This window comes from Monodelphis domestica, chromosome 4 (genome assembly GCF_027887165.1).
Source record: "Monodelphis domestica isolate mMonDom1 chromosome 4, mMonDom1.pri, whole genome shotgun sequence".
In the NCBI taxonomy this organism is placed as follows: domain Eukaryota; kingdom Metazoa; phylum Chordata; class Mammalia; order Didelphimorphia; family Didelphidae; genus Monodelphis; species Monodelphis domestica.
In genome coordinates, this window is record NC_077230.1 from 287,578,167 (window position 1) to 287,604,757 (window position 26,591).

At 38.8% G+C, this 26,591-nt stretch overlaps 1 long non-coding RNA gene across 1 annotated transcript in view; it reads left to right on the plus strand.

Annotated features, from left to right (window-relative positions):
* The first annotated feature begins 3,077 nt into the window (after positions 1–3,077).
* The window catches only part of LOC103092861 (uncharacterized), a 47,734-nt gene continuing 24,220 nt past the window's right edge, over positions 3,078–26,591 (plus strand). The window contains exons 1-2 of the long non-coding RNA XR_468074.3: positions 3,078–3,200; positions 7,016–7,088. This is a non-coding gene — a long non-coding RNA (uncharacterized LOC103092861). The remainder of the gene's footprint in view (positions 3,201–7,015; positions 7,089–26,591) is intronic.

The window sequence follows — 26,591 nt, forward strand, 5'->3', positions numbered from 1 at the left end:
CTTCGGAACTACATTTTCATCTTGGTAAATCCCAAGCTTTTCCCCTGATGCCTATTAGACCAGAGTCTACTTCCTGGGAGACTCTGGGACCCCTTAGCAAGAATTTAAAAACAAAAGATGAAGAAAAACAATAGAAAATGTTGGCTTTAAGAATGTTAGAGCTAGATAGGATCTCAAAGATCATCTAAATGAAAACTTTTCATTTTACAGATGAAGAAACTGAGGCCAAGATTGGAGAAATGATTGACATAAAGTCACACAGATATTAAATAGCAGAGACTGAGCTTGAGTACCTTTGGGAGTACATAGCTCTCCTGCATCTGAGTGGAGGGTTCTTTCCACTCCTCCCCTGTTACTCATTTCTTTCTTCCAGAGACTAAGGATGTTATTGTTCAAATCCTGTGAATCTTACTGTTGGAGAATGGAACCAAAGCTGGAACTTGGCCATACAGTCATTACCCAAATTGCAGTCCAAATTGGACGAGGAGGCAGAAATGTCCTGTTCTTCAGAAGCGCTGGTGGCTTCACTGCTACGTAAGCACAGTGTAGCTCAAATTGGCTGCTCTTGGTCAGAAAGGAGACAGCAATAGCACCTTAATGCATTATGTCATTACAATGATTTCCCTTAGCAAGGAAATGCTTAATTCTCCATTGAACCAAACCTCTCAGTTTCCTTTTTTTTTTGTATTTAAGATATTGTTAGCACTCAGAGAAAGTTAACAGTTTACACAAATAGTAAGTGTTCAAGGTGGGATTTGAATTCAAACCCTCTGACTCCAAAACCTAGATTCAGATTGAGAACTGGGATTTAAGTAAGCTTAGTCAATGCTACACAAACTGTGATTTACAGGAAAATAAATCACTCCAGATGACCCTGAAGAAGTGGTGTACTGTGTGAGAAGGGGGCTTCTTCAATAACTCTGCTCTGATTTGCACCCACACAGATAAACAAGATGAGAGAGAACACATACTGGGCTAGAAAAAAATGCAGGGATAGATGATTCAAATAGACTGAACATGACCTTGGGGTATAGATGCTTATTTTAGGAGAGATACTTTAAGGAGCAATTCTACCTAGATATAAGGAGATGGATTAGATGACCTTTTGTACATACCATGATTATGTAGTTCTAAGGGTTTTAAACTGATTCTAAGAAAAGTAGGGAGGAACTGTTCAACAGGAAAAAAAATTCTCCTGAAAACCAATGGAAAAATTTCATTCCATTCAATATCCATGACTGCTACTTCCTTAGCATTGAGCCAGACACTGTGTGTTTATAATGGGAGTAGGGTCGATGAGAGGAAAGGGTGAATGAAATACCAGAGAAGTATAATTCTTAGTCCATGTCCTCGAGGAATTTGCCATCTATTTAGAGAGAAGGCATATTGAAAGTGAGGTAGTATGGGATCTCTGATATCAGAAGTAAGAGCTATAGGAATGAAAAGAAGAGAGGCCAGAGATTGGAATTAGCTTGGGAAGACTTCATGGAAGAGGTGGGACTTGAACTGGGTTTTGGAGGATAGGTACAATTTAGATGGGTGGAGAAGGGTATAAAAATGCATGAGAATTGACAAAACCTACAAGAAGAAGAAAATAATAATATGAGAAACAAGCAGATGAGGAAGGATAAAGAGAGAGAAAAGCAGAGACCGAGAAGAGGGGAGAGAGAAGAAAATGGAGTGGTCTGCTCTGGGAGGCGGAGCATTTCCTATTGCTGGAGGTCTTCAGGTAGAGGTTGGATGGCTGATTTTCAGTGATGTTCCCCCAGGGATTTCTGCTTAAGTTTGGTTGTACTATATGACCTCTGAAGGCTCTTCTAGCTCAGACAGTAGGGCCCTTGGGATTGCTCTGGACTTCTTCCCATGCCTGAGTATGGAATTCAGTTTGGGTGGAGGGAAGTGGGCAGAGGAGAAGGTGGGGGAAGGCAGAAAAGAGGAAGTAGGGATTGTGTTTATCTCTCAAAATCAGTCAAAGGGCCCTAATTAAACAGATGTTCTTAACACTGTCATGGCAGTCCCTTCTGTGCCAATGTTATAACAAAGCAACAATTCTTCTCAAGGATGGCAGGGTGGGGGAGGGAGGCCCTGAGGTATTAGGAAGCAGAAATAATAAAAGACATCTGTGCATATGGATCATTTCTGCTTGCCTGGTGAATATTTCTTTCTCTTGGGAGTGTTTTTCATATTTATTTGATCACTTCTCCCTGGGATGGCTGACTCAGTCGTCCATTGCAGGAGGATTAATGATGGGCTAAGAGGCATCCTGGCATGAGGGGATATCAGGGGTCTCCATGGTGACATCTTACCCTGAAGCAAAGAGATCAGGGAGATAGAAAGTGAGGTGGAAAGAGGGCTGGATGCAGAGTCCAGAAGACTCATTTGACCTATGATTCCCTATTCCTTGTTTGCTGTGTGACCCTGGGCAAGCTAGTTAATTGGAGCCTTGACTTCCCTGTCCTTAAAATAGTCATCATAATACCAGTACTGCTTTACTCAAAATGTTGTGAAGAAAGTGCTTTGCAAATTTTTGTTGTTCTTCAGTTGATAAGTTATATCAGACTCTTTGTGACCTCCATGGACCAAAGTTATCCATGGGGTTTTGTTGGCAAAGATGCTGGTCTGGCTTGCTACTCCCTTTTCTAGTGGATCATGTGGTAAATGTTAAGGTGCTAAGTAAATGTGATTTATTGTTATTTTTGTTAAGGTTAACTTAGTCAGCCAAATGTTGAATTAGATTTCCTATGAGATTTCTCCAATTCTGATTCCCTAAGAAGGGAAAGATACCTGAATCTTGGCATCAGAAGACCTGGATTTGAATCTTGATTCTGCTACTTATTGGCTATGTGGTCTTGGACAAGTCAGTCTCTTAGCATCAGTTTTCTCATCTGTAAATTTGGAATAATAATACTTGAATTAACTATTTCTTAAGACTGTTTTGAAAAAATTCCATAGCCATATGAGCTTTTATTCCTTAAAGTGTCTTTATTCTGTGTCTCTGTGTGTTGTGTGTTCTGTGTGTTCTCTGTGACATCAGAAATGGGCTAGAAAGGAGGATTCTTTCATGGGCTCCATGACATTAGGTCATTCCCATATCTCAGTTTTCCTGCCTAAAAGTGGGACTTATAAACCCTCCCTTGCTCAGATGTTAGGATGGGAGGATTAAGATTGCAAACATTATTGCTGTGCCTTTCAGCTAAAAGGTCAGTTACTACTTTCATGCCTCCAAAGTTGAATATCAATTTTGGACCAATTTCTTTCTTCTTCATTTACTCCTTTCCTGATACTCAAATTCTGGCAGAAGAGAGAACGGTCTTACATTGCAGCAGGGCAGATTTAGGTTAGCTATCAGAAAAGACTTCCTGAATAGAAACATTACTTGACATTTGAGCTATTGCACTTGGACAATAGTCTTATATGACGATGGATAGTTGTCTAACTAGAATAGAATAAGCACTTCTGCTTGAAATTGGGAACCTGGAATAAGTGGTATTTTAAGCTCTCTGATTCTCTGTCATTCTCCATCTTAGTTGGGGTATACATGCTCAATTGCTTCTCTGTTATCATGATACTTCAAGGACATGTTACTGTTATTTCCCCATGTTTTTGTGCGTAATAGGAACATCTTTTCTGAAAATCTGTAGACAAGTTTCTAAGTGTAATTAAGGAAAAGATTAATCAGGGCAGGAAAATTTAACTGTGTGATATGGACAAAGTTTATCCTGGGAGTGGTAGCTGAACTTGGGAATTCCCCACCCCTCCCCCAAACTTATAGGATAGTAAGACCTATACATTCTGTGCTTTCTCTATGTTGGCTGCTAATTTCTATCAATTACCTCTTCACTTGTGTACCCCATGGTGGGATATCAAGGTGAGATGAGAGGCTTTGTGTGTTAGATTTCTGAGCTTTTTGACAGCAAAAAAATAAGGAATGTATTTACATTATTGCTTGGTAATCAACTTATGGGCCCAAGGGGCAAAGACCCACTATTAGAGAAGTGAAAAAATTAGAGACCAAATTCACTAATTTGAAAAAAATACATAATAGGCATTTATTCCAACTCAAGAGGTAGTGAATTTCTCCTTATGGGAGCTCTTTGATTAAAGGGTGGATAACCATTTGTTAGATAAGTTTTAGATGAAATTCCTTTTCAGATATGAGTAAAACTAAATGGCTACTGGGTTCACTTCCAATTCTGATCTTTGCCTGCAAAGAGCTTATAGTTTAGTGTATGTGGGAGATAACATGTATAAAACTAGCTAATATAAAGCTAAATAAACATTAATTCATTCAATAAGCATTAGTTATGTATAGAACACTGTTCTAGGCAATAAAATAGTTTTGATAAGACATCACATCATCCTTGCCTTCATGGAGCTTATAGTCAAGTGGGATGGAATGATATATATATATATATATGTATATGTATATATATATGAAACAAAACATAATAAATACATTCAAGAGATATAAAACCAAGTACTATGTGAGGGCTAAAGGTAGTGTTGCAAATAGTGAGGTCAAGAAAGGATAAAGGAGTGAGTAGTACTTGACTTGGATTTTTAAGAGATGGTAAGAATTCAATAGGTGAAGGATAGGGGAATTAAGAAAATAGTCCTAACAAGGGCATCAACCTCTCACCCATTAGTAGTAAGTGAAGCCTGAGCTTTTGTGTGTTGTTAAACTACATTTTTAAAATTTTAGATTCTGTGTTAATTTAATCATCCAAATATTCATTTATACAGTAATGAAAAGCCTCTTCACCATTTCCTCCCAAGCACTGTGAGGCTACCACATCAAATCACATTACTATGATGTTTGGTATAGGAGAGAGTGTTCTGGGTTTAGATCCCGGCTCTCTAACTTATTATCTGGGTGACCTTGGGCAAATCATTTAATTCCTCTGTGCCAGAGTTCTCTCTTCTGTAAAATTGGAAGGTTGGACGATATGACCTCTAAAGTCCTTTCAAGCTCTGTATTTAGGATTCTAGCACTGTAGGGATAAGTATTTGGGAAAGAAATGGAACCAACTAAGATTTTGTTGCAGAAGAGTACTGAAGCTCTGGGGAATCTTATGACCTGGACAGTTTTCCCTATGGATCCTGTATTCCATTGTTTCATAAGTGTAACTTGGGAAAGTATTGTGCTTGGAGTTATACTGTGAGCTGCCCTGAGGGATTAGGGGCAGAATATAGTAATAATAAATGCTAATTTTTATTGTGCTTTATAGTTTGCAAGCACTTTACAGATATTATCTAATCTCATCTTTATAACAATCTTGGGAGGTAGGTGTTATTATAACCCCATTTTAAAGATGAGGAAACTAAGGCAGAAAGTGATTAAGTGACTTTCCCAGGGTCACACAGTTAATATGTCTGAGGTTGAATTTGAACTCAAGTCTTCTTAACTCCTAGTCTACTGTTTTATCTATCATGTAACATAGCTACTTCAGTGGATGGACATTCATGACACTTTCAGAAGGTCAGTGATAGCTGTATTCTTGACAAGTCCTTTGGAGCCTTCCTTATCTCTTGATCATACTATGTCAACGATTGTGTGACCCCCAACATTAAAGTGTAAGGACTGAATGAGGGTGATGGAAAAGGGAATGTGAAGGAAGGAGCAAAAGCAAGAGACATTGTAAAGAAAAAAGTAGGAATTCAAGATTATTACTTGTTGGAAAAGGAGAAGGAGGAGTTGTAGATTACTTCATGATTTCAAGCATTGGAAAATGGTGATGCCTAATAGGAATAGGAATGCCAAGGAGAAATTTTAGGAGAAACATAATGAATTTGGTTTTAGACAAGTTGAATTTGGGATGTCACCAAAATGGAAATGTCTTGAAGGCAGTTGGTACTGTGGAAGTGGAATTCAAAAGAGAGGTAAGGGATGGAGAAACTGATTTTAAAAGTAATCCACATAAGAGTGATAATAAAACCATGGGAGTGGGTAAATTCATTAGTAGAGGAGAGTGTCAAGAGACGAAAAGAGGAGCAGGGATAGAACCTTGAAATGAACCTTAATTTTAGGGTGGGAAGTAGAAAAAACAGCTAGAGGAGGTAGGAAAAAGAAATGGCTAGATGTACAGGAGAAGAGTCAGGATAGTGCTGAGCCATAGAATTATTGTGGCCAAAATACCAATGATCTGTTGGCCAACTTATTGGCAATGAGTTCTGAATTCAGCAAATCAGGTCCTCAGAATATAACCCTCCAATGGCTAGAATTAAAATCATTCTAGCTTTTGCTGCAGTGTTATATATATAGTCTTTGAGAACACTAAACCACCTTTTCAATATGATGAGGCATTGGTGTTGTACTTATTTTTTAGGGGAAAACTACATGCACATAATAAATGTTATCAATATAGTTTCAGTTTTCAGGCTGCTTGGCTCATTGCTGATGACTCAGGTCAAAAACAACAACAAAAACCACCCCCAAAACCCAACACTAAGCAGACTATGCCAGGCTCAGCCTGCTATATCCCTTTTAGACTGAATGTAATCTTCTATGCCTATTTGAGTTACACCCTTACTCTCCCTTCCTTCTCCTCCTCCCATCCCAATCCTTGATCCCTTCTGCTTTCTGGAAGAGCAAAACCCTTTCCTATTTGGACACTAGGTCCATATTTCTGGCTTCTGTTAAAAAATCACAGTGAAATTTGTGATTACATTTTTTGACCTGTGATTTAATTTCTTTTATTTAATCTAAGAATTTGAATTCTCTTTCTTAATGAATCCCGATTTTCTATCCTTCCTGCTCTTCTCATATTCTCCTGGGATCTATTCTTCAACCTCAATATTCTTCTACCTCTTGTATACTATTGCTGCTTTCTTCTCTAGACTCACATAGTTCTCTTTCAGAAGCTTTTTGCTTTGTTTTCCCCCTCTCCTTTTAATTGTTCTCATACTACCTCAAATTGTTCTTGGAAATTCCCAGAGGTATTGTATCATATCACCCATAGACTTCACTTACCGCTATTGCCCATATAGCCTTTCTTTTTTTCATTGTTTTTCTTAGATTATGAGCAATTTAAGGATCAGAATGGGGTCTGTATAATCTCTGTTGCATCATGCCTAACATAAGCCCACAGGTAAGGATGCACTTACCTAACATTCACTGATGGGGTGGAAAAGAATAATATGTAAAAATTTTTTTACATCTCTGACTATAAATCTTGTATTTTTCTAGAACCACAGAAAAAAGGGATTATTAGAAATGGAAGGAGTTCTAGGAATAACCTAGTTCAACTCACTCATTCTGTTTATATTTAAAATCATATAATTATATATATTTTGTATATAAAATAGATATATACATATTCATATGTATTTTATTTCAAATGTTATATTTTATGGACAGGGTAATGGTATTTTAAAAAGTAACTTTATAATCATTCAATTCAATATATATCCACTGACCATGTCTACCTACTATGTCCAATTCTCTGCAGTAAGTAATAGGGATTAAAAATGGAAATAAAATAATCTCTGTCCTCAAAAAGTTTACATTGTACTGGGGGATTGTAGTGATTATCACATGTGTGGCAATTTGAGAAGAAGGGAAGCACTAACAACAGTGGGGATTAGGAAAGGCTTTGTGCTGGATGTAGCAATTGAACTAAACCTTGAAGGAAGATGAGACTTTTAAGAGGGAGAGCTAAAAGACAGTGTATTGCAGGCATGAGAAGAGCCACTTTGATGTCCAACAGTGGGGAAAAAGAATGTTGAACTTGGGTACAACTATTAGTAGGTCAGTTTGATTGGCTTTTAGAGTGAATGCAGTGGAGTAATATGAAAAAAAGACCAGGGATATGGGTTGGATTCAGATTGCTAGAGGCCTTTGATGCTAGAATGAGGAATTCATATATTGTCCTCAAGGCAATGGAAAACCACAGAAGATTTTTGAGTTGGGGAGTTACATGGACTTACCTATGCATTGAGATCATTTTTGACAGTTGTTTCATGGATCTAGAGATAGGGAGAGAGGAGAAATTTGGGTCAGGGAGAACAATTAAGAGGCAGTTGTAATCATTGAGGTAAGAGGTAATGAATGAGGACTTGAAACAGAATAATGACTGAATATAGAAGAGGAGATGAATGTCAAAGATGCAGAAAAAGGGTTGTTGTTATTGTTAGAAGATAGGCTGGTATTAAGGGATATTTTTAGTGATTAAACTTTACATAGGCACTTTAGGTACAGAGGCAGCTTTGGCTGAGTGTTTAGAGCACTAAGCTTGGAGTCAGGAAGACTTGATTTCAAATCCAGCCTCAAACATTTTCTAGCTGAGTGACCTTGGGCAAGTCTCATGACCTTTGGCTGCCTGACAAAAAGATCCACTAGAGAAAGAAATGGCAAATCACTATAATATCCTTGCCAAGAAAACCCCATGGCAGCTATGGCCCATGGGGCCACAAAGAATTGGATATGACTAAATGTCTGAACAACAAAAATGCACTTCAGGTAATGGACAAGATTCTATAGGCAAAATAAAATGGGAGAAATATGATCAAGCAGATTAAAAAAATCTAGATTTGGAAATGTCAAGCAATTAGGACATCTATAAAATAAGATAAATGTACTATATAGCCACTGAAATCCTTTCTAGATCTATGAAACTTGTTTCAGAATTAAAGACTCTGGTTATTGTGTGTCTGTTTCTTGCTTTGCCTCTTGAGTTCTGTGGCTTTCCTGTTTTTGTTTTCTAACATCAGAGCTTGCTCAGACTTTTGACCAATCATTCTCACTTAAAGTTTAAGTCCATAGGATTTAGAGCTGGAAAAGGCCTCAGAGATGATCAGGGCAATACTCTCATTTTATAACTGAAGTCTAGAGGGATTAAGTGACTTGCCCAAGGTCACACAGGTAGTAATTGCCATAAACGGGATTTTAAATCAAGTGCTCTGACCCCAAATCCATAGTTATTTCTACTTGAGTGACACTGACTTTGTGCTAGAGTATGCTATTCCATGTTCTTGTAGGGTCTTAACTTTTTGCCCAAGTGGTTCTTGATTCATGACTTTGACCAAATGTCTGACCTTTAAACATACTCTAACCCCAGCTTAAGGGCAGCTAGGTGGCAAAGTAGATAGAGTACCTAACCTGGATTCAGGAAGACTCCTCTTTTTTAATTCAAATCTTGCCTGAAACACATAACAGTTGTTCGACTCTGGCCAAGTCACTTAAGCCTGTTTACCTCAGTTTCATCAGCTGTAAAATGAGTTGAAGAAGGAAATGGCAAACCACTCTATTATGTTTGCCAAGAACACCCCAAATGGGGTCACTAAGAGTCAGGCATGACTGAAAAATGACTGAACAACAACCTAATTGCCTAATTGGTTTGATTTTCTCTGACCTTCAACTTGTGTGGTCTCTTGGGCTTCTGACTGCTTATCTGATTACCTGTCCACAACTCCATCCAGATTATTCACATCTCTCCTTTGCTTTTCTTTTTAAGGGAATATTCAGAACTCATAGCTGTCCGTGGTCCTGACAGAGCTTCATGTACAAAGTGCAATCTTCTTGATTTCTTTGCTTTTATGTCTCATTCTGCTTTCATGGTCCCTTGTATACTCATTGGAGTACATATCTAGAATTGGAAGGGACCTTAGGAACCATGAAATCCAACCCTTTCTTTTGGTAGACAAAGAAACTGAGGTATAGGGAAACCAAGTGATTTGCCCAAGGAACACACCATATTAAGGGATGTAGAATTTAAGATCAAGTCCTTGAATCTGAAGCCTGTGCTCTTTCCCCTTTGTGATTTTCTATAGTCCTTGACTTTGGATATCATTATACAAATATTGATTGGTCACTTTCTTAGGATTAATACACTATACTGGACATTAGGGATACACAGATGAATCAGATCTAGTGCTGATTCTCAAGGAACTAACATTATAAGAAGAGAGCTAAATCAGGCAAACCTTCCTTGTCTTTAGATATTACTTTGTACTATAATTTGATGTCTTTGTACATTCTGACTCCTTTGTCAATAAGCACTTATAGTAGACACTTAAAATGCTTGTTGTTGATTGATTTTTTTCATTTGTTTTCTAAAATGTGTAGCTACACATAATTTTCTTTGCTGTTTATGTTTAGTCATTTTAGTAAAAATAGTCCTTTTTATATATAGCAATAATGAATGAGTCAAAAAAAGATACCACAATCTTTGGCACAGTTAACCACACCTATGTAAAGCCTCGCTGGCTGTTTGAATCAGGAAGCCATAAGAGAGATATGTGATATAATATAAATAAAATAATGGTCTCTGAGTTAGAAGACCTGAGTTTGAGCTTCACCAGTGACACCAATTTCTTTGTGACCTTGAGAGAATCACTTAAGTCACCTCAGTTATCTCATCTGTAAAATGAAGAAAATGATGCCTTCTCTCTTTATCTTGAAGAGATTTTGTAAAGGTAAAATAAGATAAGGCATGCAAAAGCACTTGGAAAACTGGAAAATCCTGTACAAACATTATTTTGGGAAACTGGGCTTGTGGTTCCATTGGTAAAGGGAACTCCAGTGAAAGAATTCCCTCAACAAAGCATACTGGAACCTTCTCTACAATTTCTTGCCTTAGGATGTTCCCTGGGAGCACTGAGAAGTTAAATGATTTGTTCAGGGTCACACTGACAGTATGTGTCAGAGACAGGACTCAAACCTCAGTCTCCCTAACTTGGAGTCTGATTTTCTATCCCTACTATGTTACTCTACCTCTGCTATGCAAATATAAGATGTTGTTGTTGTTGTTGTTGTTGTTGTTGTAATATTAGCCCCTGATGGCAGGATAAATTGCAGACATCATACCTTGGTGGAAATGACTGTCTCTGTTGTGGCAGGCTGGAGGTGATGTCTAGACTTGAAACATTCCCCTTCTTAAACTGGGTCCAACTATTGCAGTAGCATTAGCATTACTAGTGGTAATGATTGCATTTTAGGTTTCAAAGGGTGACAAGTTATATCTCAATTAACATTCATCAGCTGAACAAAGAGATAAAAAAATCAATCCCCTGATGGCTCTAACCCCTGGGATGAGGTATCCAAATAACAGAATCTGCATCCCAATGTCAAAATGAATCAGGGTAGCAAGTGCCTATAACCCCTGACATGTTTGCTTATAGACTCAGCCTAATTTCTTTTTGTTCTAGAGTTGCTATGTCCATTTTCCCTTGTTTGGCTCACATGGGGTGTCCCCTTTGTAGTTTGGATGAGTTTCTCAGAGGACAAGTTGATCCCTTTCAAGCATCCTGCCACAGCCTCCAGGTGGTCTTTGGACCCTTTAATTTGCCATGTGGCTGAGCTGACTGTGACTCCATCCAAACTGACAGTAATTGGGACACAGCTGGTTTATGGATCACTTTGTCCAATTTTTCCACCCTAGATGGTCTCCGTTGCAGCCGCAGGGGAACAATGGGCCAGAAAATGCTGGGGGCATCCAGCGGGCATCAGGCTAGTCTGGGATCTATGGCAGAAATAAAGAAAAACAGTAGGCAGAAATGAGGAGGGAGAAGAAGGGAAACAGGAGATATTGGGAAGGAGAGGAAGGGTCTTAGATCCATAGACACAGTGAAAATTCCTAGAGCAAGAGCGGCAAGCGGTAAGTTGACTTGTTTATTGCAACTCAAGCATCATTTTTCTATAAAGAGGGCAATTCTAAGCCTGAGCAGAGCGGCAGGACCCAGTTAAATTGGTCACTCTCCAAAGCTGAAGGGAGGCCATAGGGAAGTAATCTCCATTGTCATCATTGGTATCATCATCATCATCATCATTACCAACAGCAGCATCATAACTAGCATTTATACAGCACTTCAAGCTCTGCAAAAACATTTAAATGTTATTTGATTCTCACAACAAACCTGTGCTATTGCAATCTCTATTTTTCAGGTGAGGAAATTGAGGCTAGGAGAGGTTAAATGAGTTGCCCTGGGTCACACAGCTAGTATATATTGAAAGGCGTATTTTGAACCTTGGTTTTCCTGGATCTTAGTCTAGTACTCTGTCCAAGGAAAACATGCAGAGAGGGATGCAGAGGAATAATCCACCAAGGTCACCTTTATTCAAGTCACTTGTAAACTAGCCTGTTATTCTGTTGGTTGTAAAATTTGTGGGCATTAATGATAATGAAGCCTAAAGAGTGTCAGGAAATGCAAAGAAAGCCAGAGAGAGACAAAGCTGCCATGTTATCTTGCTGCCCTTTGCTGGGATTAATAAAGCCTGTGTGCTCTCCTGCTTTTGACAGCTCTTGGAAATGTCAGATGCCACCCAGATTGTCTTGAGACCCTGTTGAACTCTTCTGCATACTGCTTGGGAGGGAATTCAGAACAAGTGGTGTCCTTCCCCTTTGCCTTCCACAGTTGAGTTTGAAGATGAGTTAGCTGTTCCATAATGTTGTTTGGGAAAACATATGTTTTGTTACTGAACACTTCAATTCAGTCTTGGGAAAAGCTACCTTTCTTCAGCCATTATAGAAAACACTTACCATAGACTGGGGCACAGAGTCTAAAAGCTGGGTTCCCTTAATCAAACTTAGCAGGAGCCTCTTAGTTGCTCATTCAGGGTGGGTATTATATTTGGTGAGTAGGATTCAATGTTTAATCACTGAAAACTCAATCTCAGACTCACCTTTTGATTTCTTACTCTTCCTGAACCCCATCTCCAATAAGTTGCCAAATCCTGTTGGCTCTATCTCCAAAATATCTCTCAAAATTTCATGCCCCACTTGACTCCTACTGCTTCCACACTATTCATTCACTTTTGTGCTTGGTTGGCCCTGTGCTATTTGACATGTTTATCAGTGACTTGAATGGATGGTATGCTCATCAAATTGAAGAGGACACAAAGCTATGAAGAAGAGTTAACACAATGACAGAGTCAGGTTATGATATTGGTCATGATAAAAAAAAGATCAGCTTCACAAGTATAAGATACAAGAAGCATGGATAGAGAGTAGTTGCTTTGTAAAAGATCTGGGGGTACTAGTGGGCTACAAGATCAGCATGAACTAGCAGTATGATGCCAGTCAAAAAAGCTAGATAATTATTTGGCTTCATTATTATTATTTAGAAAAATAAAATCCCTTTTCGTTTGTCTTAAAACTTGTTCCAAGGCAGAAAAGCAGTAAGAGTTAGGCAATGGGGATAAAGTGACTTGCCTAGGGCCACCATTATTTAAAAAGCAAACAAATAATTTTCCTTTTTTCCTTCTCTTTCTCTCTTCCCTCACCACTGGGAGCAAGAAAAAACAACCCCCCTTTTACAAATGTATATAGTTGAGCCATATAAATTCCCTCAATGGCCTTGTTCAAAAAAATGTTTCAATCAAAACTTCCCTGTTCAAAATCCCCATCTACTCTCATTATTACAGGATTTCTTTCTTTCTCTCTTCAGCCTGTATCAGTGGGCAATTGAAATCCTTGAAAATTGAATGTGCATGGCCATATCTATACCCTACTCTGTGTTTGCTCTTTCCCTTCCTTCAGATCTCTTCTCCTTCCCTATTCTCCCTGCCACTCTTCTTCGTATCTCTGCTCTAATACCCCTGCTCTCCCCTCATAATGTTTTCCTATTGAGATCTTTCCATAAATGATCAACACTAATCCAGACAGAGGGACGCAGATGGGACCATAAGAGATCCAGTGACACATCGACCCTTCCTCACCAGGAAGCAGTTTTGATGAGTAAGACCATGGACCATTTTCCCCCTTGGAATCACAGCCCCTCTTCCTTCTTCCCCACTGCCATTTCACACCATCATTTTTTTCTTTTTAAATAAATTAAAAGACAGAAATGATAGATCCTGGGACCAAAACCCCCCTTTCCCTTGCTCAATCCCTTCTGAGACCACAGCCTTCCCTTTCCCCCTTTCCCACAGTACCTGCCAGTCCCAGCAAAATCTGGAAGAACCTCAGGACTTTGCTGTCAGGCCTAGATGAATGACCTCTCCCATTACTGACCACTATGGCTGAGAACTTCCTAGCCCCAGAGATGGAGGTTCCCAACCCACTTAGGACCATCCAGTCAACTGGACACAAGTACTCCACTTTGACCAATTAGAGACAACACAAGTTACCTCATCCCAGACCACCACCCAATAGAAGACAGCTCCCTTTTCTGCCCAGGTGGAGACCCCCTAGCCATCTGTAGGTTGTGGACTTCCTCCTCCCTGCCCCTTCATTTCCTACAATAAAGCCTTGCTGCCTTACTCAATCTCTCGGTCTCATTTGCCTTGTATCGGACCCCTGTCAGTCAGATCTGACCAAATTTCTTAGCTTGGCATTCAAGCCTTTAAAATCTGTCTCCAATCCACCTTAGCAGCAATGTAATAAGGCTCTCTTCTCAGCCAAGGTAGGCTAGCCACTGGTTCTCCAAACTTCATCTGCCTTTGCCTACTTTTATACCTTTGCTCATTTTGTCTCCCATGTCAGTAATGTACTCCTCTATATCTATTTGCTGAAGTATTTCTTGTCCTTCACAGCCCATTTCAGACTTTGCCTCCATAATCATAACTGATATATATGTATATACATATATATATATTTGTTATTTGATTCTTATAACAACTTTGAAAGGTACAGGTATTATTAGTAGTGCAGTACAGATATTATCTCTATTTTATAGATGGGAAAACTGAGGTTTATAAAAATGAAAAGACCAACATCCACATGGCTAGGGGAGCTGGAATTGGCATCTGGATTCTTCCATTTGTTGTTGTTGTTCAGTCATTTTTAGTCATTTCCTACTCTTCATGACCCTTTTAGGAATTTTCTTGGCAAAGGTACTAGAGTGGTCTGCCATTTCCTCCTCCAGCTCACTTTACACATGGGGGAACTGAGGCAAACAGGACTAAGTAAATTGCATAGGACCACACACCTAATAAGTGTCTGAGACCATACTTGAACTTACAATGAAGAGCCTTCTTGGTGCCAGGTCCAGTACTCTCTCCATTGCTCTATTTAGCTGTTCAAGGACAGTGCTTCCCCCCACTATACCATACTTCCCCCTTCTTTCAGGAGGCAGATGTCACCCCTTCATCTGAATTTATGTAGAACTTAATACTTATATTCTAATTTGGATTTCAGTCATTAATTTAGTTACATTTCAGTTATAAACAATGAGGATCTTTTTTCCTCCTTTTCCTACAGACCATATTGTCCTTTAGGGCACTAATGCCAAGGGCAGACCTTTGCACATAATTGCTTAATAGTAGTAAAAATGGCTTATATTTATATAGTACTTTAAGGTTTGAAAAACCCTTTATATTATCTAATTTGATCCTCAAAACAACTCTGAGTTGGGTGCAACCATTATTATAAGATCCTAGATTTCAAACTAGGAGGGATTATAAAGGCCTTCAGGTCCCACCTCCTTGTTTTATAGATAAAAAACTGGGGCACAAAAATGTTAAGATTTGCCCCGGGTTACCTTAGTAGTAATTAACTTAATACATGTTTTTTTAAATTTAACTGAATGGGAAAAGGTGTTGATAGCATTCATTTGGTCAGCAAGGTGGCACAGAGCATAGAGTACTTTTTCTAAAGTCAGGAAGAGGGAGCAGTGGGTGGCTTAGTAGATTGAGAGCCAAGCCTAGAGATGGGGGATCCTAAATGGGGTCACAATGAATCAAACATGACTGAAAAATAACTAAACAAAGCATTTATTCTGCTCCTAAGAAAGTCGATTGACTGGAGAAGAGTTATGTGAATTAGAACATCAAAATACTGTGCTTGTTTCTGTAAAATGGGCATAATATTATCTTTGGTACTTCTTTAACATTATAAGAGTATGGATATAGAGATGGAAAGGACCTGAGGGCTACTTAATTGAATTCTGAATTCCTTCTTGTAGATGGGGAAACTGAGGTCCAGACAGTTGAAGAGACTTATTTAAGGACAGAGGTAGTAAATGTGAAGATCAAATAAAGCAACCTATATAAAGAGTTTTACAGACTTTAAAGTAACAAATAAATGTCTTTTGCCAATATTATCTCTAGGTTTTTGGTCATTTGGTGGGGTTGGAGGGATCTACAAAGTGTCTGCAACAACCTGTTATATAATAATGTATAAGCCTCATTTCACCAAAATGGCAGCCCCTTTAAAGTGACCACATGGGAAGCCCCTCTAGCCAGAATCACCCCCTTTCTCCTACTCTTCTTACTAATTTGGTACTTGGAATTCCTTTCAGTAGTCATCATTTGGTTAAGATCCTCACTAAGAGCAAATATATTGTCAGTTAAGCATGGACTGATACAAAAAAAAAAAAGACTAGAGATGGGTAGGTTTTGATTGACAGACAGGAGGGAAAGGTCCTTCTAGGAAGGGTGGATCTCACTATGGATGTCCATAGTGGTCCATAGAAGGATCTGAGGGTATAGGAGGAGAAAGAGGAGAGGAAGGAGGGAGGGGCTGGAAGAGAAGAGAAAAGCCCAAAAGGGGACTAGAGTGGCAATGATGACAAACTTTTCTTTTATCTTGCTTTTACCTGGGACTCATAACAGCTGCTTGCCCAGGGTGAGACATGATTTACTCCAGGAGAGGGGCCTCTCTGTTGATTCCATTCATCTTGCTCACTATGTCCCCCTGTGGGGGAAGTCTAGACAGAAGGAATAGAGTTGCTTCCTTCAGTCCATGTCTGCCAGGCATAATCTTCTAGACAGCAGGGGCAAGGTCTAACTTGGATCCTTCCTGCCGTATGCCTGATAAGAACCTGCACATCTAGTCTTAAGTAATTTGCCCAAGATGAGCTTCTCCTGAGAGATCTTTTCCTGGAGAGAGCTGACTCCTAAACCCACAGAGGCCCCATACCTCTTTCTTTGTATCTGGGTCATGTCTGTCTCACTTCTCTTCCCAGGCACAATCTGGGTTTTTGCCAGGCTCAGATCACTGGGTTCAGGAATTGGTATGCACTCATGCTGTGCATTGGTACTGAATGAAACTCCATCTCTGAGGCTACAGGGCTGTTACTGAAGATGGCTAGTGTTTGACTAGTTTGACTCAGGGGATTCCTCAGGCTTCACATGTGGTGGACCCCACTGCCTTGTCTGTTCTGATCATAGTATCCCTGTCTGCTGTGAAGATGAAGAGAGCTTGGCTAGCATCCCAGAGACTGGGAAAAGGGAAGGAAGAAAAACAAAAGGGCTAGGACATCTGACCATCTCACTTGTGGACTGATAAAAGCAATACACAATATCTGGGAGAAAAAGAGATAGAGGGACCAACTTTTTAAAAAATCATGTTGTCAGCCATAATGGCACAGGGGCAAAAATAAATCTCTAGGGGAACTCCTTCCAGCAAGAAATGGTCACTGAAAGCTTTTGGATCTTTTGCTAATTCTCCTTCAGTGGGTATGGCCAATCAATCCCTTCTCCTATTTGCCATTTCTCTCCCCACCATAATTTTTGATGCTCCCATTTCCCTCCATTTCTAGGGATGATGGAGCCTCTTGGCTCCTTTTCCCTTGCTGATCTTTCTTGGCATCTTTCCTTACCTGTGTCAAAGGCAGAATTCATAAGGCATCACAGGGTCAGGCTGAATAATTCAGCAGCCAGATAAATCAGTGGGCTGGCTAGGCATTGCTCTTTGAGGTGATGGCAACAATCATTGCTCATTATTATGAGACATTTGGGGAAGACTGGGTCCTGTTTGGGTCAGTGCAGCCAAGAAACCCCCCAAAGGTTAACAGCAGCAAGTGAGTCTGTCAACAAGGTCAATTATCCAGATAATTCAGGTGGAAGTGGGCTGGGGGCCTCTCTTTCAGCTACAGTGATGTTTCCTTCTTAACTCCTAATACATTATTGTCCATATATCTAGCTTGGATCAAACTCCCTTGTATTAGTGATCTTTTCATATGTCTATCTCTTGTTTCCCCAGTTAGATTATAAGTGCTCCAAGGAAAGGTAATTTATTTTTACATTTGTGTATTCTCCTCCCTCCCTCCTCCCAAATTATACTTGGCACATAGGTGCTGTGAGAAGTACCGAAACAGAAAGGTGGACCCTGCTATCAATATGCATATATTTTACTACAGTATACAACTTGTTTATAGAGAATTTAATACAAGTTATATGTAAAATAGGGTGACTAGGTGGCCTGGAGTCAAGAAAACTTACTAGTCATGTGACCCTGGTCAAGTCACTTAGCCCTGTTTGCCTCAGTTTCCTCATGATTAAAGTGAGCTGGAGAAGAAAATGGTAAATTACTTTAGCATCTTTGCCAAGAAAACCCCAAATGGTGTCATGAAGAGTTGGACATGACTGAAAAAAGTGACTAGTTTACAAAATAAATATGAAATTATTTTGAATCTTGTTATTCCTCCCATATACTCTCTCCTTCCTCGGTTTTCCCATCATTGATTTTTCTTGGTTCTCCTTTGTTAGATTATATCTATTCACCACAAATATATGTTCAACATATAGTCACCACAACAAAAATAAATTCACTATGACAAAAATATACACTCCAATACACTTTATCCTGGTCCCTCTTTTTTTTCTCTTTCCTTATCTTCACTCTTGGTCACCTCATCAGCTTGTATGGATTCAATCATTATTTCTATGCCAATAACTCTCAGTTTTAGGTTGATAGTCTTCATATTTTTCCTGAGCTTTAGTCATAATAATAATAATTTTCTAACATTTATATAGCATTTACTATGTGCCAGGCACCATGCTAGCTTCTCTACATTTGTTATTTAATTATGTAATAATACATGGCATATATTATGTCATTCAATCCTCATAAAAACTCTGGGAGGAAGGTGCTATTATTATCCCTTTGTTACAAATATGGAAATTGAGGCAAACGCTTTGCGTGACTTGGCTAGGGTCATACAGCTAGGAAGTGTCTGAGGATGGATTTGAACTTAGGTCTTCCTAACTCCAGGCTCTGTGCTCTAGTTGGCAACTTTGGAGTCATCCTTGAGGCTTCACTATTTTTTACTGCCATCTTTCCCCCTTCTTCAATCAAGTAATAAGCCTTATGTTTATTGCGCACATTCTCAAATAAAATGTACATTTCTTGAGGACAGGGACTGATTCATTTTTTATCTTTCTATCCCCAAGCATCTAGCATAATACCATACCCAAACCTGCCTATTGGACATTTCCAACTGACTGTTCCATAGACAACTCAAAAGCAACGTATCCTAAGCAGAGCTCTTTATTTTTCCCTCTAAACCATCCCTTTCTCTAACTTCCTAATTTCTTTCAACAAAATCCTTTCAGTTATCTGATGATTGATCTAAAGCCCCTAAGGCTTCAGTCAAAGGTCTAGTGACTTCAGATATAAGGTCAGACATAGAGCTCAGTGCAGGGGCTACATGGAGATAACATCTGGCTGTGCCCTATCTCTCATCATCTTCAGTTGAAGTTATTAGGCTGACACCTTGTGTGACATAATTTCCATGCCATGGGGACCCAAGGCCAACTCTCTTCCTAGATGTCCTGTTGAAATGTTCAAGAAGAACTGATATCTTTCCATGTCAGAACTTATCCCCGTGCCAGACTTCCATTTCTTTTAAAGATGCCACCAGTCTTTTAATCACATAAATTTGGAGTCATCCTTGACACTTCCCTGTTTCTTACCGCCATCTTTCCCCTACTTCAATCAAGTGAGAGGCCTTATGTTTATAGTGCATCTCCTCTACTACAATATAAACTTCTTGAGAACAGGGACTGTTTTATTTTTATATTTGGATCCTCAGCATAGTGTTTCACATACAGTAGACACTAAACAAGTAGACTTGTTTAATTTAATTAAATTGCTGGCCATTGGTTTCATCTAAAAGCACCAATAACATGCTGGGTAGCAAAGTGCTCACCTATTTAAGGATTAATTCCTATGTCTCCCCTCCTTCCACAAAGCATTTGGACTTCTCTTACTATGCTCAGAGATATAACTGACAATTATATAGAACTTTCCTTGAAATAGTCCTTTGAAGTATGCAGTACATATATTATTATTTCCATTTTACACATGAAACTGAGGTTTAGAGAGGAAAATAAAGAGCTCCTTTTAGAATATGTTGCTTTTGAGTTGTCTTTGGAATATTCTACAAATTCTGAGGGCCATGTTCTTTTTCAATATAAGACTGTGCCTGTGAGAGAGACAGAGACAAAGAGAGGCACAGAGACAGAGCGACAGAGAGAGACAGAGAGACGAGGGGGTAGGGAGAGGGATCTTTAATACTCAAGGAGCATTCTTCAGTACTTACAGAATCTAAGAGCTAAAGCCTATTAAGTTCACTCCCCTCTTCAATATCCACAATTAGTGATCATTCAGTTTCTTCTTGAAGACCTCCAAGGGAGGAGGAGGGGGAGGAACTATTTCTAGGTAACCTGTTTTACTTTTTTTGGACATTGTTAGGAAGATTTAAAAATACACATACATACACAAAATAAAATCTACCTACTCTACTGCTTCAATGCTTCAACCTATTACTTTTAGTTTTATCCTCTATGGCCAAGACAAAAACAACTGTAATACCTCTCAGGTTGTGTGGCCTTTCAAATATTTGAACACAGCTATCATGTTTCTACCTCCCTTTATCCTCCCAAAGCCTTTTATTTTTTAGGGGAAAACATTCCCAGCTACTTCAATCAATTCTTATATGAGATAATTCTTTAATTGTTTCACCATCCTGATTTTCTCTGGGGGGGGAAATTAGACTTAGTACTCAGGGAGGGTCTAGTATTCAGGGAAGCACTGAAGGAAACATTCCATATTCTGGAGGCTTTGCCACTCAGAAGTGGCTCAGTAAATATTGCAGATGGAGAGATGGATGGAGTGAGCATCTTGTGCCTGTATTTGCCCTAAGGCAGTGCAGAATGTATGGGCTACATTTTTTTGGTCAGGAGAAGGAGATTTGACATAAAGGCCTAGACTTAGTCTTATGGCAGGAAGCTGATGTTTCCTAGAGGAGGATATCCCTGAATATTGAATGTACCCCCAGTTTGATTTGAGGTGTTACCAAAGGCTTCCTGATTCAAAATATCTCCTGAGTTGACCTGATGAGGAAACTGATGTTCTTAGCAGTTGTGTTATCACATAAATATCAAGGATTTGTGTTACCTAGGGGAGAGGGTTAGTTATGAATAGAATCATAGTTTTAAAGCTAATTTTTTGTTGTTGTTCAGGCTCTTAGCTGTGTCCAACTCTGTAACCTTGGCAACATTACTATTCATGGAGTTTTCTTGGCTAAGATACTGGAGTGGTTTGCCATTTCTTTTTCCAGTGGATTAAGGCAAATAGAGGTTGGGTGAATTGCTCAGGGTCACACAGCTAGTAAGTATCTGAGGTAAGATTTGAAATTGAGTTTCCTTATTCCAGGTCCAGCACACTAACCATTGGTCAGTGTAACTGCCTCCAATCTAAATGAGGTCTTAAAAATCTGCGAGTCAACTTCTTCAATTTGTAGATGAGGAAATGGAGACTCAGAGCATTTGAATAGCTAGCCAAGGGTCACAGAGTAGAAAAATGGCACAAGTGTGCTTTGAACCCACATCCTTTGGTTCTAACATTTTAATCTAAAGAACTTGGAGGTGAAAATCTCCTGGGGAAATGAGATGCTTTGCAGACAAGATTTTTATGGAAAAAGACACAAGAACTAAGGGCAGAATTTTTTCTGGTCCTAGGAAATGGTTTCTGCCTTCCATAAAATAGCAGTCCCAAGGAAAAAAGTATAGGTGCTAAACTAAAAGAGCATGGCAAGATCCACTCTTCTCTTGAGGAAGAAAGAATGTGAATCAGAAGCTGGAGGCTATGAGCAGCATCCAAATGAGCATCATCTGGCAGAAATTATGTATCTAGCCACATAGCATTCAGTTCTACAATACCCATGTGAGCAACATCAGGCAGAGACTATGAAACCAGTAGTAGCCAGGTTTGGCAGGAGCAATGCAATGTTGTCATTAGAGTATACCAACAGCTCTATAGCATTGGAATTCTAGCAAACATGAGCCCTGGATACCTAGATTCCATGTATATGTGCTTTTCTCTATGTCTGTGTTGGTCACACTAATTATTTGTGTTACTCCATGTATGTTCTCTATATGGGTCCAGTCTTTCCATTGATGTTTGTGTGTATTTAAGGGAAAGTGCACCCCTGATCTTTTGATTTTTGGTGTAGTGGCTAGACTGCTAGGCTTGGAGTCAGGAAGACTCCTTTTCCTGAATTCAAAAAAAGGCACTTACTAGTTGCATGACCCTGGACTAGTCACTTAACCCTGTTTGCTCAGTCATCTGTAAAACGAGTTAGAGAAAGAAATGGCAAACTTCTCTAGTATCATTGCCAAAAAAATACCAAATGGGATAATGAAGAGTCAGCCACAACTGAAATGATTGAATAACAAAATTATGTCATATCATTATAAGACTTTGATTTGATTGGATGCAATTGTTTTGAAATTTCATGGGTGCTAAACCATAGGATGTCATTTGGGATTTCCATTGTGAATGTCCCAATACCAAAAGAATCAATTTGGAAAGAATATTTTTTTCTTTTGTGTTCAGGTTGTGTAGGCTCAACTAGAGAGCTAATTTTACTATGTTTCTTTTATAAGACAGACTAGGTGCTTTAAGATAATTTTTGCATGGTTGAATGCTTAAGTACTGATATCTGTTATATTAATGAATCCATTTTTAGTGTAGAAGTTGATATGAGCATATTAATGTTATATCCCTAGACCACTGGTGCATAGCCATGTACTTGGAACCACACAGTGGATTGCTAATTAAGGGAGATGCCCATGACTTAAAAAATAAGGACAACAGGAGCATTCTATGAGATGCTTCAGATATTTTAGGATGATGTGAAGTGATCAGTAGAATATGAGGATACAAAGACTTGTGTTTTATGTAAATTGCTTGAACAAATAAAATTCTGAAATGACCAAAAGAATGGGAATTTCTGTAAACACTTAGAAACTGATTAGTAGGCTTTTCCCAGAAGATAAGAGAATACTAAATAGAGTTAAACTGCTAATAATTAATGAGAGAATATCTGAGAGTTAAACCGCTAATAATTAATAAGAGAATATCTCAAGACCAATGATCAAGACTGGTTTTGGGGAAAAGAGCCATTTGAGAAGTCTGGACATGCTTGTAGGCTTCTGAACTTCCCAGTGCCCGGTACTGGGCCTGGGTCTTCTATTACATAGTGAAAGCACAGGACCATGTTAAGAGTCATCTCAGGAGAGGATCCGTATATTCTTTTGGGGGAAGAACCATGACAAAATTTGTATTATCTACGTGATTGAAACACAATGGGACTGGTATCTTCCTGGTTTAGAAAAATGGAATAAACTGATAAAAAGTCAAATTAATTTTGGAATTGTGCAAAATCTGAGGACTACAAAGCCTGAAATCATGTAACATGATCTGCAAAGACTAGCAAGAATATGCTAAATTCAATGCAATGATCTGGGACAATTTTGAAGGACTTATGATGGGGAATGCTATCCATGTCCACATGAAGAACTGTTGGAGTCAGATGCAGATCAAAGCATAATCTCTTTCACATCCGTTTATTTACAGTTTTGTGTTGGGGAGTTGGTTTTGTATGAGTGTGTTCTTACAAGACTGACCAATAGGGTAGTGTGTTTTGCATGATAATACATGTATGGCTTAGATCAAAATTTTTTTTACCATCTTTGAGTGAGGGGAGGGAAGGGAGGGAGGAAGATGATTTCAATCTTATAATTCTGGGAAACATTTGTTGGAAATTATTATTACATATAATTGGGAAAATTAAGTATCTTTGAATTAAAAAAATTAAAATAAAAAAGAATATGCTAAATTCATCCAATCTACCATTTAATATGAGGAGGAGGAACATTCTCTGAATTTTGTTGACTTGCATTGATAGTTGGCTAGAGATTGATAGAATAAGGAGTAATCATATCTGAAGTGAATGAGGTTAGCCCTGAGCAAGTATGAAAGTTAAAGATATATTTGACTGGTCTTACGTTAGGACTGAAACCACCAGAACTTAACATTCTTTTTTTTTAATTTTGAATTCTAATCCTTCCATACTTCCTCATTTATATCTTTCATGAGATGGTCATTAATCTGGCATGGATTTTATGTGTGCAATCATGAAATATTATTCCATTTTAGTCATTTTGTGGAAGAGATCTCACCCCAAAAAATAAAAGGAGAAAAAAAGTGAAATATAGTATGTTTCGGTCTGAAATCAAACTCCATCAGTTCTTTCTCTGGAAGAGAATAGCATTTTTCATCACGAGTTTCTGGGACTGTCTTGGTTCACTGTCTTGATCAGAGTAACTAAGTCTTTCACCTTCATCCTTCTAATATTGCTGTACAGTGTTCTCCTGACTCTGCTCATTTCACTTTGTATCACTTCATATAAGTCTTCCCAAGTTTTTCTGAAACCATCCTGCTTGTAATTTCTTATAGCACAATAGTATTCCATCACAATGGATGATGAATTCTGAGTGCAGATTAAAGTGTACTTTGTTTTTACTTTCCTTACTTTTCTTGCTTTGTGCGTATGTGTGTATGTGTGTTTTCTTTTGCAACATGGCTAATATGGAAATATGTTTTGTATGACTTCATATATATCATTGATATCTTATTGTTTGCCTTCTTAAAAGATAGAAGGGAGAGAGAGAATTTGGGGATTCAAAATTTTTAAAATGAATGCTAATATTTTTACATGTAATTGGGAAATAAAATAAATAAAAATATATTTAAAATATCTTTTTGTCCTCACAACAACCCTAGGAGCTTGAAGCTGCTTTTATCTTCAGGTTACAGATAAGGAAACAGATGAGACAGATAGAGGTTAAGTAACTTGCCTAGAATTACACAGCTAGTAAGTATCTGAGTAAGTATCTGGATTTAAACTCAGGTCTTTTCGATGTTAGTTCCAGTGTTCTACCCACTGAGCTACCTATGAACCTGCTTTGTGAGTTGAGAAGTACCATTAAATATAATATAATTATATAATAAACATAATACTATGTTATATTAATATAACATATTTAATATATGTAAACTTTATATTACATATGTATATGTGAAGAAAGCCTTAATGCCATAGTGGGTACAGTCGGTTTCAAAGCCATGAAGATCTAGGTTTAAGTTCTATCTCTGACCCTTATTGTCTTTGGGACCCTGGTTAAGTTACTTAACCCCCTCAGGACTCTAGATAATTCTTGAAGACTTAATTCCCTAAGTTGTGGAGAGAGAAGGTTCTGACCTGACTTGGGAGAGGGGGTTTCCTTATCTAGGTTTCCCTTTACTATTGCAATCTTAGTACTTATCCCATATAACTGTGGACTGTTGTGATGATGATGATGGCCAGGACTCCTAGTCTCCCTCTTCCTAGGCTAACCCACCACCACTATATCTTTTTTCCATGCTCTATCATTCCATGCCTGATTTGGGTGAAAAAGTCGAACATATTATTTATACTGAAGGAATGTCTCATTGCCCAACCCACCTGACCTACAAGCTTTCATGCTGGCTATAGTTTCAAAACTGGTCATTAATGCCTAAAAATATTTGTTGCCTTAGCCTAAGAGACACCATGCTGCAACCGTGGGACATAGCTCCCAGTCAGGGCTCTCAAAAGAGCCAGGGCTAGAGCTGGCACTTGGAAATCTTTGTCCAGACCTGCTTCATGACAGAACACAGCATCAATTTGGTTGAACCCTGATTCCTAGCTCAATGTGACTCAATTAATGCCATGTGCCCATTGCCATCTGGGTTACAGTTGTCAGATCTGCAGCTGGTGCTCAATTCCCCCATAGATCATCTTTGCAACCCACCTGGGGCAGTAGGATATTAAAGGATAACTGACCCTGCATGGAACATGATTTCTGAACATCCCACAGCTGCCCTGGGGAGCTCAGCAGGAGCTATCTCATTCATTTGCACCAGCAAAGAGGAATGAGATGGGGCAGCCAGCCAGCTAGATCCTCTGTGTGTATGTGTGAGTGTGTGCGTGTATATGTGTGTGTGTGTTCAATATAACTGTGTGTGTGACCCTGTGTATCATCAGAAATCCCTGTGTATATCCTGTAATGAGAGTGAATGTAACTGTGCTTATATGAAAACAATTGTACAAGCCTACACAGGCATATTGGTGAGTGTGTATTTGTGTCTTTACACGATGGTTGGGGGCATGAAAAGGCATGAAGAGAAGAACCATATAGCTGGTGAGGGGCAGCTACGTGGTACTGAGGATAGAGTGCTGGATCTGGAATCAGGAATATCCAAGTTCAGATCCAGCCTCAGACATTAGCTGTGTGACCCTAGGCAAGTCCCTAAACCCTTTTTGCCTTGGTTTCCTCATCTGTAAAATGATCTAGAGGAGGAAATGGTAAACCGCTCCAGTATCTTTGCCAAGAAAATCCTAATGGAGTAATAAAGAGTCAGACACAAGTGACAATGAATGTGTAAAAGCAGCATAACTAGAAGTACAAGTTTGTGAGTAGGTAAGAGTCTAAGGTTGTGTGTGTGTGACACATGTATATGCCTGTGATATAGGTGGGAGTGTCTGAGTCCCATCATTTACTGAGATCCATAGGGTACACAACAGTGTATTAAGTGTGTGAGATTTACATGGAAAAACTCAAG